The sequence below is a fragment of the Capra hircus genome, unplaced genomic scaffold (assembly GCF_001704415.2).
Source record: "Capra hircus breed San Clemente unplaced genomic scaffold, ASM170441v1, whole genome shotgun sequence".
Lineage (NCBI taxonomy): Eukaryota > Metazoa > Chordata > Mammalia > Artiodactyla > Bovidae > Capra > Capra hircus.
This window is the reverse complement of record NW_017189704.1, coordinates 19,831-36,101: the sequence shown is the minus strand read 5'-3', so window position 1 is coordinate 36,101 and position 16,271 is coordinate 19,831. Positions and strand designations below refer to the sequence as shown.

At 47.7% G+C, this 16,271-nt stretch overlaps 2 long non-coding RNA genes across 3 annotated transcripts; both read right to left on the bottom strand.

Annotated features, from left to right (window-relative positions):
* Positions 1–5,985: 5,985 nt before the first annotated feature.
* LOC108634641 lies at positions 5,986–8,698 on the bottom strand. 2 transcript variants are annotated; one of them, XR_001917665.1, is made up of 6 exons: positions 8,607–8,698; positions 8,294–8,432; positions 8,095–8,194; positions 7,366–7,925; positions 6,786–6,894; positions 5,986–6,376 (listed from the first exon to the last, which is right to left on the bottom strand). It is a non-coding gene; the product is annotated as an uncharacterized LOC108634641 (long non-coding RNA). The 2 variants fall into 2 exon arrangements; XR_001917664.1 differs by having other exon boundaries at positions 6,786–7,925.
* An 86-nt stretch (positions 8,699–8,784) lies between these two features.
* LOC108634643 lies at positions 8,785–13,500 on the bottom strand. The gene is made up of 4 exons (XR_001917666.1): positions 12,885–13,500; positions 12,436–12,722; positions 9,440–9,602; positions 8,785–8,829 (listed from the first exon to the last, which is right to left on the bottom strand). It is a non-coding gene; the product is annotated as an uncharacterized LOC108634643 (long non-coding RNA).
* Positions 13,501–16,271: the final 2,771 nt, after the last annotated feature.

Here is a 16,271-nt window from a genome sequence, read left to right as displayed (position 1 = left end):
GAATGAAAGTGTCTTGGAAGAAAAGTTATGACCAACCTAGATAGCATATTGAAAAGGAGAGATATTATTTGCCAACTAAGGTCCGTCTGGTCAAGGCTATGGTTTTTCCAGTAGTCATGTATAGATGTGAGAGTTGGACTGTGAAGAAGGCTGAGGGCCGAAGAATTGATGCTTTTGAACTGTGGTGTTGGAGAAGACTCTTGAGAGTCCTTGGACTGCAAGGAGATCCAACCAGTCCATTCTGAAGATCAGCCCTGGATTTCTTTGGAAGGAATGATGCTAAAGCTGAAACTCCAGTACTTTGGCCACCTCAAGCGAAGAGTTGACTCATTGGAAAAGACTCTGATGCTGGAGGGATTGGGGGCAGGAGGAGAAGGGACGACCGAGGATGAGATGGCTTGATGGCATCACTGACTCCATGGACATGAATCTGAGTGAACTCTGGGAGTTGGTGATGGACAGGGAGGCCTGGCGTGCGATTCATGGGTCACAAAGAGTCAGACACAACTGAGCGACTGAACTGAACTGAGCTGAAAATTGTCTTAGAGTCTCACAGCACTGATCTAATCTCCCCCACGTTTCCTTGCACACACACACACAGACACAGCGCAGACACTTTCATCTAGAAAACGGGTCTCTCCACCCTCAGGCTGGAGCTGGGCTGACCCCCTGCACTCTGGGATTGCAGGGGTCTCTTTGGGAGGACGTGAACTCAGTGCCCAGTCTCCCACAGAAGAGGCTGACTGGAGACTTACTGGATCCTTGGCAGAGCCTGGAGACCTGGGTCAGTCAGGGAGGCTGAGGGTAAGCTGTGGGGGCTGGAGCTGAGACAGAGACAAGAAGGACAGAACAGCAGGAGACAGAGCACAGCAGACAGTCCTGCACCCCTGGGTTGTTGGGGTGAGATTGGAGTTGGGGGAAAACACGTGCAGTGTAGCTATCAGCCCTGACTCTTCTGTGGTAACCATCAGTGGGTAGTTCTGAGATAGTCTTTAGTGTGGTAAAACATGAGTAACGTAAAATTTACCATTTTAACCATTTTAAGTGTCCAGTTCAAAACTGCTAAGGACAAAAAAAAAAAGTGTTAAGGACATTCATAGTTTGTATAACCAATCTCTTGAGCCTTTTTTTTCATCTTGCAAAACTGAAAACTGTACACATTAAACAAAAATCCCCTCTTCCTCCCCTGCAGTTCCTGGCAATCACCATTCTACTCTATTAATCTACCTCCTCTAGGTACTTCACTTAAGTGGAAACCTTCGGTCTTTGTCATTTCCTATGGAGATGCCTTCTCTTAGTAATGGCCACAAGGCTCATCCATGTTGTAGCTTATTGGAAACATAGTATCTTTATTTGTGATGGCACATCAGCTTGATTTTTTATGTATTCTTTTGCAGTCTTTCATCTCACATTTGAAGGAGCAGACTCGTCCTTCAGTCTGTGGTGGTTCCCTGGAGCTGGAGTATTCTGTTTGATGGTGGTGTTAATTCCTGGGGTTTCCTGTCTTTCTCTCCCTACACCTGCTCCACTTTCCTTGCTCCCTCTTGTGGAAGAATTCTTAAGCGTTTCTGTCTGGTCTGCGATCCTAAAAGAAATCAGTCCCGAATATTCATTGGAAAAACTGCTGGTGAAGCTAAAGATGCAATACTTTGGCTGCCGGATGAGAAGAACTGACTCATTGCATGGTGATTGCAACCATGAAAGTAAAAGACGCTTGCTCCTTGGGAGGAAAGTTATGACCAACCTAGACAGCATATTAAAAAGCAGAGTCATTACTTTGCTGACAAATGTCCTTCTAGTCAGAGCTATGGTTTTTCCAATAGTCATGAATGGATGTGAGAGTTGGACTATAAAGAAGGCTGAGTGCTGAAGAATTGATGCTTTTGAACTGTGGTGTTGGAGAAGACTCTTGAGAGTCCCTTGGACTGCAAGGAGATCCAACCAGTCCATCCTAAAGGAAATCAGTCCTGAATATTCATTGGAAGGACTGATGCTGAAGCTGAAAGTCCAATACTTTTAGCGCCTGATGTGAAGAGCTCACTCATTGGAAAAGACCTTGGTGCTGGGAAGATTGAAGGCAGGAGGAGAAGGGGATGACAGAGGGTTGGCTGGCATCACAGACTCGATTGACATGAGTCTGAGGAAGCTCCAGGAGTTGGTGATGGACAGGGAAGCCTGGCGTGCTGCAGTCCATGGGGTTACAGAGTCAGACACGACTCAGCCACTGGACTGAACTGAACTGAACTGCTCTTAAAACTCACCAGGCTGCCTCTTGTCTTTGGATTTCCAGAAGGTGGCGCTAGACCTCAAGTCTGCGGGACCCTGGCCCATAGCAGGGGCTGGTTTTCTGAGCCAGCTCCTTCCCTACCAGAGCTCCCATGGGGGCTGCAGGGGGAGGGTCACACTAAGAGACCCCGAAGAGTAGGGGCAGGGGGGGGCCGCGGTGGATCTCGCACCCGGGGCACTGAGGGTGCCCGGGGACCCAGGAGGGAGGTTCCAGGTTGTGCTGCTCCCAGACGCTTGTCAGTGAACTGCCTCTGGGGAGCGGTCACTTTCTTGCCCTTCACAGTGTTTATCAGCCTCTTTACCAAAACCCTTCCTCAAAACCCTTCCTCTCCCTCGTCATGGGGGTTCCCCCAGCTCAGGTCTCCGGTGCTGCTGTAGAGAAACAGGTGTTCCCAGGGATGTCTGCAGAACTAGGCCAGGTTTTTCTGTGGTGGGACATCAACCCCATGGGCTGTTTCTTGTGAGGGGGAGGGGAAAGCTTCTGCTATGTAAGCCTTGATCAGACATCTTTGTTTTGTTTTGTTTTGTTTTAACTCCAGAATCCTCGCTCCCTCAGTGAAGGCTGCATGCCTAATCAGTCTCTTCAGTCCTGTCCGACTCTTTGCAACCTCATGGACCCTAGCCCACCAGGCTCGCCGTCCCTGGGATTCTCCAGGCAAGAATCCTGGGGTGGGTTGCCATTTCCTTCTCCAATGCGTGAAAGTGAAAAGTGAAAGTGAAGTCGCTCAGTCATGTGCGACTCTTAGTGACCCCATGGACTGCAGCCAACCAGGCTCATTCGTCCATGGGATTTTCCAGGCAGGAGTACTGGAGCGGGGTGCCATTGCCTTCTCCGAGTGAAGGTTGACCTGCAAATCCCCTCCCTTGCAGGGAATCTCTAGGTCAGAATCTCTGGGCTTCCACCACCGCCATCACCATGACCGCCGCCACCACCGGCAGCATCACCGTCAGAGGAGTCTGTGCAGGTTTCCTGGTTCTGCAGGTCCTGCAGCCCATAGCGAGGTCTGTCGGCCTGTGGCCCAGATGCACAGCAGACACGACTCCTCCAGGGCTCCTTGGGCAGATGGAGCTGTGTCCCCCAGACCCACAGAGGTGCTTTTCCTCCTGAGTGGATGTCTAACTCATTATTTATTCAAACAGACTTGGTTGATATTACTTTTAGGTACACTACCTAGTGATTTTGGTATTTTTACAGATGCTGTATAATATTATGTGTAGAATCTGAAAAAACAGTATAAATGAATGTATATAGCAAAACAGAAACAGCCTCACCAACTCAGAAAACTGACAAGTGGCCATCTGTGAAGAGAGGGAAGGGGGAAGGGGCAAATTGAGGGTATGGGATTAAGAGACACAAGGCAAGAGGAGAAGGGGACGACAGGGGAGATGGTTGGATGGCACCACCAACTCGGTGGACATGAGTTTGAGTAAGCTCTGAGTGTTGGTGGTGGACAGGGAGGCCTAGCATGCTGGAGTCAGTGGGGTCGCAAAGAGTCAGACGCGACTGAGTGACTGAACTGAATACATAATCAGCAAAGATATGTTTGGAGCACAAGGAATTATAGCCATTATCTTGTGTAACTTCTACTGGAGTACCATCTGTAAAAATACCAAATCACTGTGCTCTATATTTGGAAAACTAATGTTATATGGTAAACCAATGATACTTTGATTTTTTTAAGTTGATAGCATTTTTTTATCTAAAAAATTATTTCATTTTGATTGGAGTACTGGTATAACAAATAGTTCACAATTGTTTACTTCTTGTTTCTCACTAGAAACTAAAGTTTCTAAGGGTTAAGAATTCTGATTAATATGTGTAATTAAAATGACTAAAATTACTAAGGCAGTCCCAGACCACTGCCCCCAGCGCTCTCTAGAGTCTTTCACTGAAGTCGGGACGGAAGGGAAAGGATTGGGTTATTCTGGCAAGTTGCTCAGCTTTCTCTGGTGTCTCCCCTGTATTGTTGTTCAGTCGCTCAGTCCGCGGACTGCAGCACAGCAGGCTTCCCTGTCCATCACCAGCTCCCAGAGTTTGCTCAAACTCATGTCTGTTGAGTTTGGTGATGACATCCAACCATCTCATCCTGTGTCGTCCCCTTTTCCTCCTGCCCTTGATCTTTCCCAGCATCAAGGTCGTTTCCAATGAGTCAGCTCTTCCCATCAGGTGGCCAAAGTATTGGAGTTTCAGCTTCAACATCAGTCCTTCCAATGAATATTCAGGACTGATTTCCTTTAGGATGGACTGGCTGGATCTCCTTGCAGTCCACGGGACTCTCAAGCATCTCCACCAACACCACAGTTCAAAAGCATCAATTCTTCAGTGCTGAGCTTTCTTTATAGTCCAGCTCTCACATCCAACATGACTACTGGAAAAAGCATAGCTTTGACTATATGGACCTTTGTCGGCAAAGTGATGGCTCTGTTTTTTAATTCACTGTGAAGCCTTGTCATAGCTTTTCTTCCAAGGAGCAAGTGTCTTAATTTCATGGCTGCAGTCACCGTCTGCAGTGATTTTGGAGCCCAAGAAAATAAAATCTGCCACTGTTTCCATTGTTTCCCCATCTATTTGCCATGAAGTGATGGGACCGGATGCCATGATCTTCGTTTTTTGAATGTTGAGTTGTAAGCCAGCTTTTTCACTCTCCTCTTTCACCTTCATCACATTATTGAGCTATCATGTGGTTTTTGTCCCATTAAGCTATCTCATGTTAATTTAATCCTTAGACCGGCCAGAAGAACCTGGAAGGGTTGATTCAGTTTCTCATCAAGGCTCTTTTATGGGCGGTGTTCAGTGTTGCCTGTTACAGGATATTGGTAGCACAGGATATCTGGTTGGCCCCCAGCAGTAAGCGAAGAACAGCAAACAGGTGATGTCAACCCCTTCCGACAAAGTTTCACCTGACAGTTTCAATCTCTGTTCATTTCTTCCTAAGCCTGTACTGTCATGAGAACTGGCAAGGTAGTGGTATTCCTAATTCTGTCCGTCCACCTCCACTGTATTTTCATTCATCTAATACCTTGCTGCTCAGTTTCTTGACCTGTATCCCTCCTTCACTCTACTGCAGTTGCTTATTCCCACAAACAACCCTCTGGTTCATTATTATCAGCATCTTAAATGTGCACAATCTCAGTGTCAGGCACTCTGTTCTGCAGTAACTCTTTCACGTGACTATCCCGTTTCCTTTCCTGTCTTTTAGTTCCACCCAGTTGTAGTCACTTATCAATAAATCACTACTTACTACTTCTTTCCCTCACCTCTGACAATGCAGGTATTGGTTTTTTTCCAATTAGGAACTTTCCATCATCAACTACTGTGTAACTCCAAGAGTCTGTGACAGAAAAGTAAAGAGAAATAGTCATTTACAAAAGATGACACTGTGTCTCCAGAAAGCTGGGGGAAAGATAAAAGCGATCATTTCACCATGATGACATGATCCGCTCTGTCTGTTCTTCTCCTTTCTTAGGGTCTGCTTTCTGGTGGTAATATAGCCGCCCTAACTTTCTTGTGTTACTGTTAGCCCAGGGCATCTGTTCCCTTCCTTTTCCTTCCAACTTGCCTCTGTCCTATATTTCAGGGGCAGCACTGGACACAGTACACAGTCACCTGCCTTTCCTCCCCAGACAGCCATCTCTGCATTTTTGCTAAAAAGAAGCACAAGTCGGAGCTTTGCATGAGCAGGTTCATATTTTATTTCTTTCTCCAGTATCTGCTTACATTGTTATACATTCTTTGTGAAATATCATCTTGCTGAACACTCACAAAGCATGCCCTTTTGGTATGTGTATTGTGTTCTGAAAAGAATACTTAAAAATTATTCAGCATGTACGTCATTTGTCCACTGGCAATAAATATAGGTCCCTAAATGCATTGCACCTTCATTGTCCATAGAGGCTCAAAGTGCCCCTTGAACCAGAAGATTCCTCTAGCGGATGGAGGGACTCCACATGGCACCTGTGTCCTGTGGTTAAGATGATTCAGCAGCAGGGATGCTTGGGTGAGGAGTCTGGAAGGTGCAGGCTGGAGACTGTTGCTCATTGTTCTCCTCCAGGCTGTGTCGGATCCTATAGCCAGAGTATATGGCAAATCCTAGTAGGGAAATGAGACAGTGAGAAGGGAAATAGGTGCTCTCCTTACTGATACACACTCGTGTACACGCTCGTATGCACGCTCAGTTCCTCAGTCATGACTGGCTCTTTTGTGACCCCACAGACCATAGCCCTCCATGCTCCTCTGCCCATGGTATTCTCCAGTCAAGTGTACTGGAGTGGGTTGCTATTTCCTCCTCCAGGGATCCTCCTGACCCAGGGATTGAACCTGTGTCTCTTATATTTCCTGCATTGGCAGGTGGATTCTTTACCACTGAGACACCAGGGAACCCCACACTTGCTCACTAGGTCTCCTATGAGGGTGTCTGACACAGTTTAGGGGAGTGGTGGTAGGAAGAAGATGGGGATCAGTCCATTGAGAGGTCTTTTAATCCCAGAAAACCACTTACCAATGGCATTCCAGACACTGAATTGGATCCAGGCTCCAGAGGTCATCTGCATCATCAGGGAAACGTTCACGAAGATGCTGACCAGCGGGAGGACAGACAGAGCAAGGACCTGTGGGCAGAGTCAGGTCATCCCTGGACACAGCCCAGATGTCTGAAAGGGAGACCCGACCCACATGTGGGCAGGAAGACTCCAGCGCTTTTGAAGCCGTGTGTTCAGTGCCTACTGAAGCTGGGTGTGTGAAGCACTGAGTGTGGGTCAGGGAAGGGTCTGTTGGCTTCAGCAATTTCCCATCTTCTCATGTCCAGCAAAGGATGTTTAGACCTCAAAGCAGGCAGACTTCATTCACTAAGGTGGATAGTTTGGGCACAGAAGGTCACTTACTTTTAAAAATTAATTAATTTGGCTGTGTCGGAACCGAGTTGTGGCCCAAGGGCTTCTCTAGTTCTGGTGTGTGGGCTTAGTTGCCCTGTGGCATGTCCTGGTTGGGTATTTGTTCCCTGACCTGGAATCTAACCCAAATGCCCTGCATTGCAAGGTAGATTCTTAACCACTGGACCACCAGGGAAGTCCCTCGCCTACCCTGAATGGAAGAGCAGTGGGGTCCTGGGGCTGCCTCCAGATGATGGCTGTGACCCCAGTGATGAACAGCAGCAGCACAGCCACTGTTGTGAGCATGGGGTCTCCAGAGAACAGCTGGCTGGGCCACTGGGCCAGGCTCAGGCTCAGGATTATCAGCAGGAGAACTGCAAGGGTCAAGGTGGAGGAGAACAGGCTGGACCCAGAAGACAAAGATGTCAGGACCTCGGGTCACACCCCTCCTCAGGCTGCCCACATCAGGAGGGGCCATCATATCTCTATTACTTCTTGCCTGAAATAGACACATATTTCCAACCCATCCTGTCAATTTCAGAATACCACCAAAAAGAAGTCCCACTGGTCACCAAACAGGAAGGCGTATCCATTGACAATCTGGCGATTTCTGGGTGGGGATGGTGCTGGTAGGGAACCACAGACTCTTTAGAATGTTTGAATTTCCTGCTTCAGATACAGGCTCTGGAGGATTTTCTTTAACTTCAGGCTTCACCTCAATTTCCTCCTCTGTTTTCTCCTTCTTGCTGCAATTCTGATCTGGCTGGTACCTGAGTGAAAGGATATTAAGGCAGGATTGACAGCAGCCCCTATACTTATCCAATATCAGACAGTTAATCCAACTCTTTCCCAACTTCAGCAGATGCAGGACACGAAGCTAGAAGAATCTTAGCTCCTCTTGAGTCCATGACCCCCAGCCAAGGTGTAGTGGAGTCTCACCTGAGGGCAAGGACAGAAAGAACCACGAGGGAGTCAGCAAGCAGGGTCCCGATTGATAGGAGGTCCACCAGATCGCTGAACTTGAAGAGTAATGCCATGACTGCTAGGATGAAGGCACAGACAAGGCGGGAAAGGGAGTGAGAAGCAGTCAGAAATATCCAAGGTAAGGAAATGATCAAACAAGGGTTTGTTTAGCCACCTGCAAAGATGCCAGAAGACATGATGGCCATGATGGGTATTCGGGTGCAGTCGTGGATCTGGAAAGTCCCTGAAAAAGGATTCCATCCTCTGCCATCACGTACATCCCCCGAGGCATGGGGAACACATCACCTAGGAGACTGGAAAAGAAAGCGGAAACGTGTATGAGGACATGGAGAGACGGGAAGGGAGGACCGGGGCTTCTGTTTCCTAGTCTACTTGGGTCAAGGTGTCCTCCCCTCTTGTCTCTCAATCCCAAGGGCTGGGATACCTGAGCATCTGACAGTCAGAGGGGAGAAAGCCATGATACTGACCTGGACGTAAGAGCACAGAGGGCGCCAACAGCCACGACATATCTGGCAGGGCCCCGCCCAACAAAGAGGAAAGCCTCTGGCAAGGGGCTCTCAGGACGGATCTGGCAGTAGGGCACTGTGAGGGTGAGTGCTGCTGAGACACCAAAGCACACCACAAAGCAGATGAAGATCGTGATCATGGTGCTCACGGGGATGGACCGCTGAGGATTGAGGGCTTCTTCCCCTGCAGGAAGCAGGGATGTACTAGGCTAGGAAAATACAGCGATCAAAAGCACAATATCCCCTCTCCTCTGGCACCATCAAAAGCAGCCTAACCTTCTACCAATCCCTATGCCCAAGGGCAGCCTAATCTGTCCCCAAACCTCTAATGGAAAGCACAGTGACTATATTACCTTTAGTGACAATGGCATCAAAACCAATAAATGTGTAGAAACACAGAGCTGCTCCCTGGAGAATCCCATCAAAGCAAAAAGGTACAAACCCTCTGGAACCCAGAGGCCCCAGCCCATGGTGAGAGAAGGAATGAGGAAGAACATGGGTGAGGTGAGCTCAGCCATCTCTACTGGACTCTTCCCTTCCTACCACAAGTGCTGGGCTCCAGGACCCCCACCACTTAGATCCATCAGCCCAGGTCTCGTTGGTAGTGGTTTAGTCACTAAGTCATGTCTGACTCTTCCAACCCCATGGACTGTAGCCTGCCAGGCTCCTCTGTCCATGCAATTCTCCAGGCAAGAATCCTGGCAGTGGGTTGCCACTCTTTAGTCCCCACCAGATTCCCAGACTTGCACCATCCGTCACACTAGTGTCACTATGGACGAGACAGCCCTCCTAACCTAGAGGTGCCACTGGATACAGACGTGTCCAATGTGTAGTCCTGTTCCGTGAGCTTCCAGTTGCGCAGGTCTCCCTTAATGAAGCCAGAGACGATGATGAAACTCAGAACCGAAACTCTGTTGTAAAGCAGGGTTGACTCAGGAGCTCCCAGAACCAGTAGTCCTGTGGGAAAGATGGAATATGAGACATCCAAAATGCCCAAATCCATAGAGACAGAAAGCGGACCAGTGGCTACAGTGTCAGGAGGGCTGATGGTGGTGGATAGATGGACAGTGACTGCTCAGTGGGTGTAGGGTTTCCTTGGCTTGTGATGCAAATGTTTGGCACTAGATGCAGGTGATGGTTACACGACACTGTGAAGGTACTAAGTCCCTCTAAGTACACTTTAAGGTAGCTTGTTTCTTACTGCGGCCGTCATCTCACAGTAGACGTGTCTATCAAATCATCATGTGGTACACTTTAAACTTTTACAATGTTGGATGTCAATTAACTCAACAAAATTGGGGGGAAATAATTAAATGGTTAATTTTATGCTGTGTAAATTTTCTCTCGATTAAAAAAAAGTTTGGTCTCAGTACAGAGGGAGAAACTTGTCAGTCTAAGTAAGTGCTTCTCAGCTGGGAGTGGTTTTGTTCCCCAAGGGCCTGTTGGCAACGTCTGGAGACATTCTCTTTGTTTTGTTGTGGGTTCCTTTTTTGGCCATGCCATGGTTTGTAGGATCTCCATTCTCTTGCCACAGATGAACCTGGGCCATGGCGGCAAAATCCCTGAATCCTAACCACTAAACCACCAGATACACAGATGACACCACCATGATGACAGAAGGTGAAGAGGAACTGAAGAGCCTATTGATGAAAGTGAAAGAGGAGAGGGAAAAGGCTGGCTTACAACTCAACATTGGAAAAACGAAGGTCATGGCATCCAGTCCTTTCACTTCAGGGCAAGTAGATAAGGAAACAATGGAAACAGTGAAAGACTTTCTTTTCTTGGGCTCCAAAACCACCGCAGACAGTGACTGCAGCCATGAAATTAAAAGACACTTGCTCCTTGGACGAAAAGGTGTGACCACGCTAGTCAGCATATTAAGTAGAGACGTTACTTTGCCGACAAAGTTCTGTCTAGTCAAGGCTATGGTTTTTCCAGTAGTCATGTATGGATGTGAGAATTGGACTATAAAGAAAGCTGAGCACCAAAGAATTGATGCTTTTGACTTGTGGTGTTGAAGAAGACTCTTGACAGTCCCTTGGACAGCCAGGAAATCCAACCAGTCCATCCTAAAGGAAACCAGTCCTGACTATTTATTGGAAGCATTGATGCTGAAGCTGAAACTCCAATATTTTGGTCACTTGATGAACTGAACTGAACTGATGCAAAGAATCGACTCATTGGAAAAGACCCTGATGCTGGGAAAGATTGAAAGCAGGAGGAGAAGGGGACGGCAGAAGATGGCCGGACGGCATGACTAACTCGATGGACATGAGTTTGAACGAGCTCTGGGAGCTGGTGATGGACAGGGAAGCCTGGCATGCTGCACCCCATGGGGTTGCACAGAGTTGGACACGACTGAGCCAGTGATCTGAGGTGAAGCCACCAAGAAACTCCCTGGAGACATTCTGATTGTCACAATTTGGGGGGTTGGTGTCACCCATATCTAATGAACATAGTTCATAGATGCTACGCATCCAACAATGATTAAATTAAGAAAACCCTACAGTGCACAGGTTAGCCCCCACACTGAAGGCTGTTCCAGCCTAGAAGATCAGTAATGCCAAGGGTGGGAAATAGCAGTCTATGTCTTGCCTTCCTGCCTCTCATACCGCAGACCATTTTTCCCAGTTCTAACTCCCCACCATGCTGCTCCCCCAAGCCTTCCCCACCCCTCATCCCCCTCCACACCCCACCCTTCCTGTCCCATCATGAAAATCTCCAGCTTACCAGTGAGAAGCAGTAACACGGCCAGTGCAACAAAATCAGTACGTGACCAGGAAGTAACGCATATAAGGAGAGAAAGTTCCCTGGACACTACTCAAGTTTCTTAGCAGCTTAGCAGCAATCCAAGTCTATGTCCCAACCACTAACGCTGAAGAAGCTGAAGTTGAACGATTCTATGAAGACTTACAAGACGTTTTAGAATGAACACCCAAAAAAGATGTCCTTTTCATTATAGGGGACTGGAATGCAAAAGTAGGAAGTCAAGAAACACCTGGAAGTGAAGTGAAGTGAAGTGACTCAGTCATGTCTGACTCTTTGCGACCCCATGGACGGTAACCTACCAGGCTCTGCAGTCCATGGGATTTTCCAGGCAAGAATACTGGAGTGGGCTGCCATTTCCTTCTCCAGGGGATCTTCCCAACCCAGGGGTCGAACCCGGGTCACCTGCATTTCAGACAGATGCTTTATCATCTGAGCCACTAGGGAAGCCCCCAGAAACACCTGGAGTAACAGGCAAATTTGGCCTTGGAATGCAGAAAGAAGCAGGGCAAAGACAAATAGAGTTTTGCCAAGAAAATGCACGGGTCATAGCAAACACCCTCTTCCAACAACACAGGAGAAGACTCTACACATGGACATCGCCAGATGGTCAACATGGAAATCAGATTGATTATATTCTTTGCAGCCAAAGATGGAGAAGCTGTATACAGTCAACAAAAACGAGACCAGGAGCTGACTGTGGCTCAGATCATGAACTCCTTATTACCAAATTCATACGGAAATTGAAGAAAATAGGGAAAACCACTAGACCATTCAGGTATGACCTAAATCAAATCCTTTATGATCATACAGTGGAAGTGAGAAATAGATTTAAGGGAGTAGATCTGACAGATAGAGTGCCGATGAACTATGGAATGAAGTGTGTGACATTGTGCAGGAGACAGGGATCAAGACCATCCCCATGGAAAAGAAATGCAAAAAGGCAAAATGGCTGTCTGGGGAGGCCTTACAAATAGCTGTGAAAAGAAAAATAAGTATGTATAGTATGCTTTGAAAAGTTTACCAAAAATTGCACAATGGTCCAGTCACTTTGTCCACTAGCAAGAAATACAGGGCTTTAGATGCCTCCACCTTCACACTCCACCGAGGCTCACAGTGTCCCTTGCACCAGCAGATCCGCCAGGGCATGGAGGGATTCCACGCAACATCTACGTCCTGTGGTTAAGATGACTCAGCACCAGGGGTGTTTATGTCAAGAGTCTGGGAGGTGGAGGCTGGTGGCTGGTGGCTGTTGATGATTGTTCCCTGCCAGGCTGTACCGGATCCCATATCCGAAGTATATGAGAAACCCTAGTAGGGAGATGAGACGATGAGAAGGAAACGTAGGTGCTCTCCTCACTTCCAAATGCCCAGTAGACCTTCTATAGCATCTGATACAGTGTGGGGAGAAATAGTAGGAAGATGTTGGGTTCAGTCATTCAAGTAACCTCTTTATCCCAGAAAGCAACTTACCAATGGCATTCCAGACTCCAAACAGGGCCCAGGTCTCAGAGGTCGTCTGCATCATCAGGTAAACGTTCATGAAGATGCTGACCAGCGGGAGGACAGGCAGAGCAGGGACCTGTGGGCAGAAGCAGCTCATCCCTGAACACAGCCCAGGTGTCTTAAGGGGGACCCTGCCCCACGTGGGTGGGAGGCTCCCGTCCTCCTCGGGCTGTGCATTCAGTGCCTACTGAGATTGTGTATGCAAAGCCCTGAGGGTGGATCAGGGAAGAGTCCATTGGTTTCAGTAACTCCCCTCATTCCGTGTCCAGGAAAGGACATTTTGCCATCAAAGGACACAGACCTCATTCACCCAAGGAGGACACTTTGGACACATAAGTTCACTTGCCCTGAATGGAAGAGGAGAGGGGTCCTGGGGCTGCCTCCAGATGATGACCGTGACTCCAGTGATGAGCAGCAGCAGCAGCACAGCCACTGTTGTGAGCACGGGGTCTCCAGAGAACAGCTGGCTGGGCCACTGGGCCAGGATCAGGCTCTGGATGGTCAGCAGGAGAAGTGCAAGGGTCAAGGAGGAGGAGGACAGGCTGGACCCAGAAGACAAAGATGGCAGGACCTTGGGCGACATCCTTCCCTGAAACCACCAACATCAGGAAGGGCCATCATATCTGCAAGACTCCTCCACTGAGAAAACACACACTCTCACTCCATCCTGTCAGTTTCAAAATATGACCAAAGAGACGTCCCAGTGCTCACCAAGCAGGAAGGCACATCCATAGACCATCTGGGCAGATTTCTGGGTAGGGGTGCTGCTGATAGGCAACCACAGACTCTTGAGAGTCTTTGAGCTTCCTGCTTCAGGTTCAGAGTCCAAAGGATTTTTCTTGACTAGAGGCTTCATCTGAAATTTGTCTTCTATTTTCTCATTCTTGCTTAAATTCCAGTCTGGCTGGTACCTGAATGAGAGATATAGGAATATTAACAGCAGACCCTACTCATTCAAAGACAGGCATCCTAATGCACCACTTTCCTGCCTTAAGCAGTGCAGGAGATTAGAAGTCTGAAGCGGGAGGGGGCGGGGGGTGAGGCTAAGATGGCAGAGGAATAGGACGGAGGAGACCACTTTCTCCCCCACAAATTTATCGAAAGAACATTTGAATGCTGAGCAAACTCCACAAAACATCTTCTGAACTCTGGCAGAGGACATCAGCCACCTAGAAAAGAAGCCCATTGTCTTTGAAGGGAGGTAGGACAAAATGTAGGCTAAAACGAGAGACAAAATAGTTAGGGATGGAGATCCGTCCTGGGAAGGGATTCTTAAAAGAAAAGTTTCCAAACACCAGGAAACCCTCTCACTGGCGGGTCTGTTGGGAGCTCCCTCACATTGCCCTAGCTATGGTGAGATAGCAACCTAAACTGTGGGGTAGCCAAAGAGAGAGAGAGGGAAAAAGAGAGAGAGAGAGAGAACGAAGTATCCCGGGAAAAGCCCTGACCTAAGGCACTGCTGCCCCGTCCCCCATAGAACTAAGGACTGTGGGTATACCAGAGGAGAGCCAGCAGGCTGAGGACCAGCCCATCCCCGCCAGAGGCAGGGTCAGGCAGGTGGCAGCCAGAGCCAGAAAGGGGCAAACTTGGCCCCAGAGAGGGCATAGCCTAGATTTCTTTCTACTAGAGCCCCCAGATATTTTGGAAATGCTAACAGACAGTGCTTTCTGTTCACCTGTTAAGGCTATACATGACCCAGGGGCTCCAATTTCTGAGCGACCAGCCAGAGTCAGAAGAAACAGGTTTTATTTTGCCCACAAGTGTAAATTAAAAGGTTGTTGTAAATCATAAATAGCCTGAGGAGAACAGTCTTCTTATGTTTGAAAAAAACAATAATTAGAAGCCAATAATTTGTCATACAAAAGTCAGAAAAATTCTAATCATGTTTAGCAGTTCATCTGTGCATGTTCGTTGTTCAGATGTGTCCAACTGTTTGCACCTCGATGAACTGTAGCCCGCCAGGCTCCTCTGTCCATGGGATTTTCCAGACAAGAATACTGGAGTGAGTTGCCATTTCCTCCTCCAGGGCATCTTCCAGACCCAGGGATCAAGCCCAAGCCTCCTGCATTGCAGGCAGGTTCTTCCAGTCTGAGCCACCAGGGAAGCCCAGCAGTTCCTTTCAGTTCAGTTAATCAGTTCAGTTGCTCAGTCGTGTCCGACTCTTTGTGACCCCATGAATCACAGCACGCCAGGCCTCCCTGTCCATCACCAACTCCCGGAGTTCACTCAGATTCACGTCCATCCAGTCAGTGATGTCATCAAGCCATCTCATCCTCGATTGTCCCCTTCTCCTCCTGCCCCCAATCCTTCCCAGCATCACAGTCTTTTCCAATGAGTCAACTCTTCTCATGAGGTAGCCAAAGTACTGGAGTTTCAGATTTAGCATCATTCCTTCCAAAGAAATCCCAGGGCTGATCTCCTTCAGAATGGACTGGTTGGATCTCCTTGCAGTCCAAGGGACTCTCAAGAGTCTTCTCCAACACCACAGTTCAAAAGCATCAATTCTTCGGCACTCAGCTTTCTTCACAGTCCAGCTCTCACATCCAGACATGACCACAGAAAGAACCGTAGCCTTGACTAGACGGACCTTAGCTGGCAAAGTAATGTCTCTGCTTTTGAATATGCTATCCAGGTTGGTCATAACTTTTCTTCCAACGAGTAAGCGTCTTTTAATTTCATGGCTGCAATCACCATCTGCAGTGATTGTGGAGCCCAAAATAATAATAAAGTCTGACACTGTTTCCACTGTTTCCCCATCTATTTCCCATGAAGCAATGGGACCAGATGCCATGATCTTCGTTTTCTGAATGTTGAGCTTTAAGCCAACTTTTTTTTAAAAATTTATTTATTTATTTATTTTTTAAAATTTTAAAATCTTTAATTCTTACATGCGTTCCCAAACATGAACCCCCTTCCACCTCCCTCCCCATAACATCTCTCTGGGTCATCCCCATGCACCAGCTCCAAGCATGCTGTATCCTGCATCAGACATAGACTGGCGATTCAATTCTTACATGATAGTATACATGTTAGAATGTCATTCTCCCAAATCATCCCACCCTCTCCCTCTCCCTCTGAGTCCAAAAGTCCATTATACACATCTGTGTCTCTTTCCCTGTCTTGCATACAGGGTCGTCATTGCCATCTTCCTAAATTCCATATATATGTGTTAGTATACTGTATTGGTGTTTTTCTTTCTGGCTTACTTCACTCTGTATAATCGGCTCCAGTTTCATCCATCTCATCAGAACTGATTCAAATGAATTCTTTTTAACGGCTGAGTAATACTCCATTGTGTATATGTACCACAGCTTTCTTATCCATTCATCTGCTGATGGACATCTAGGTTGTTTC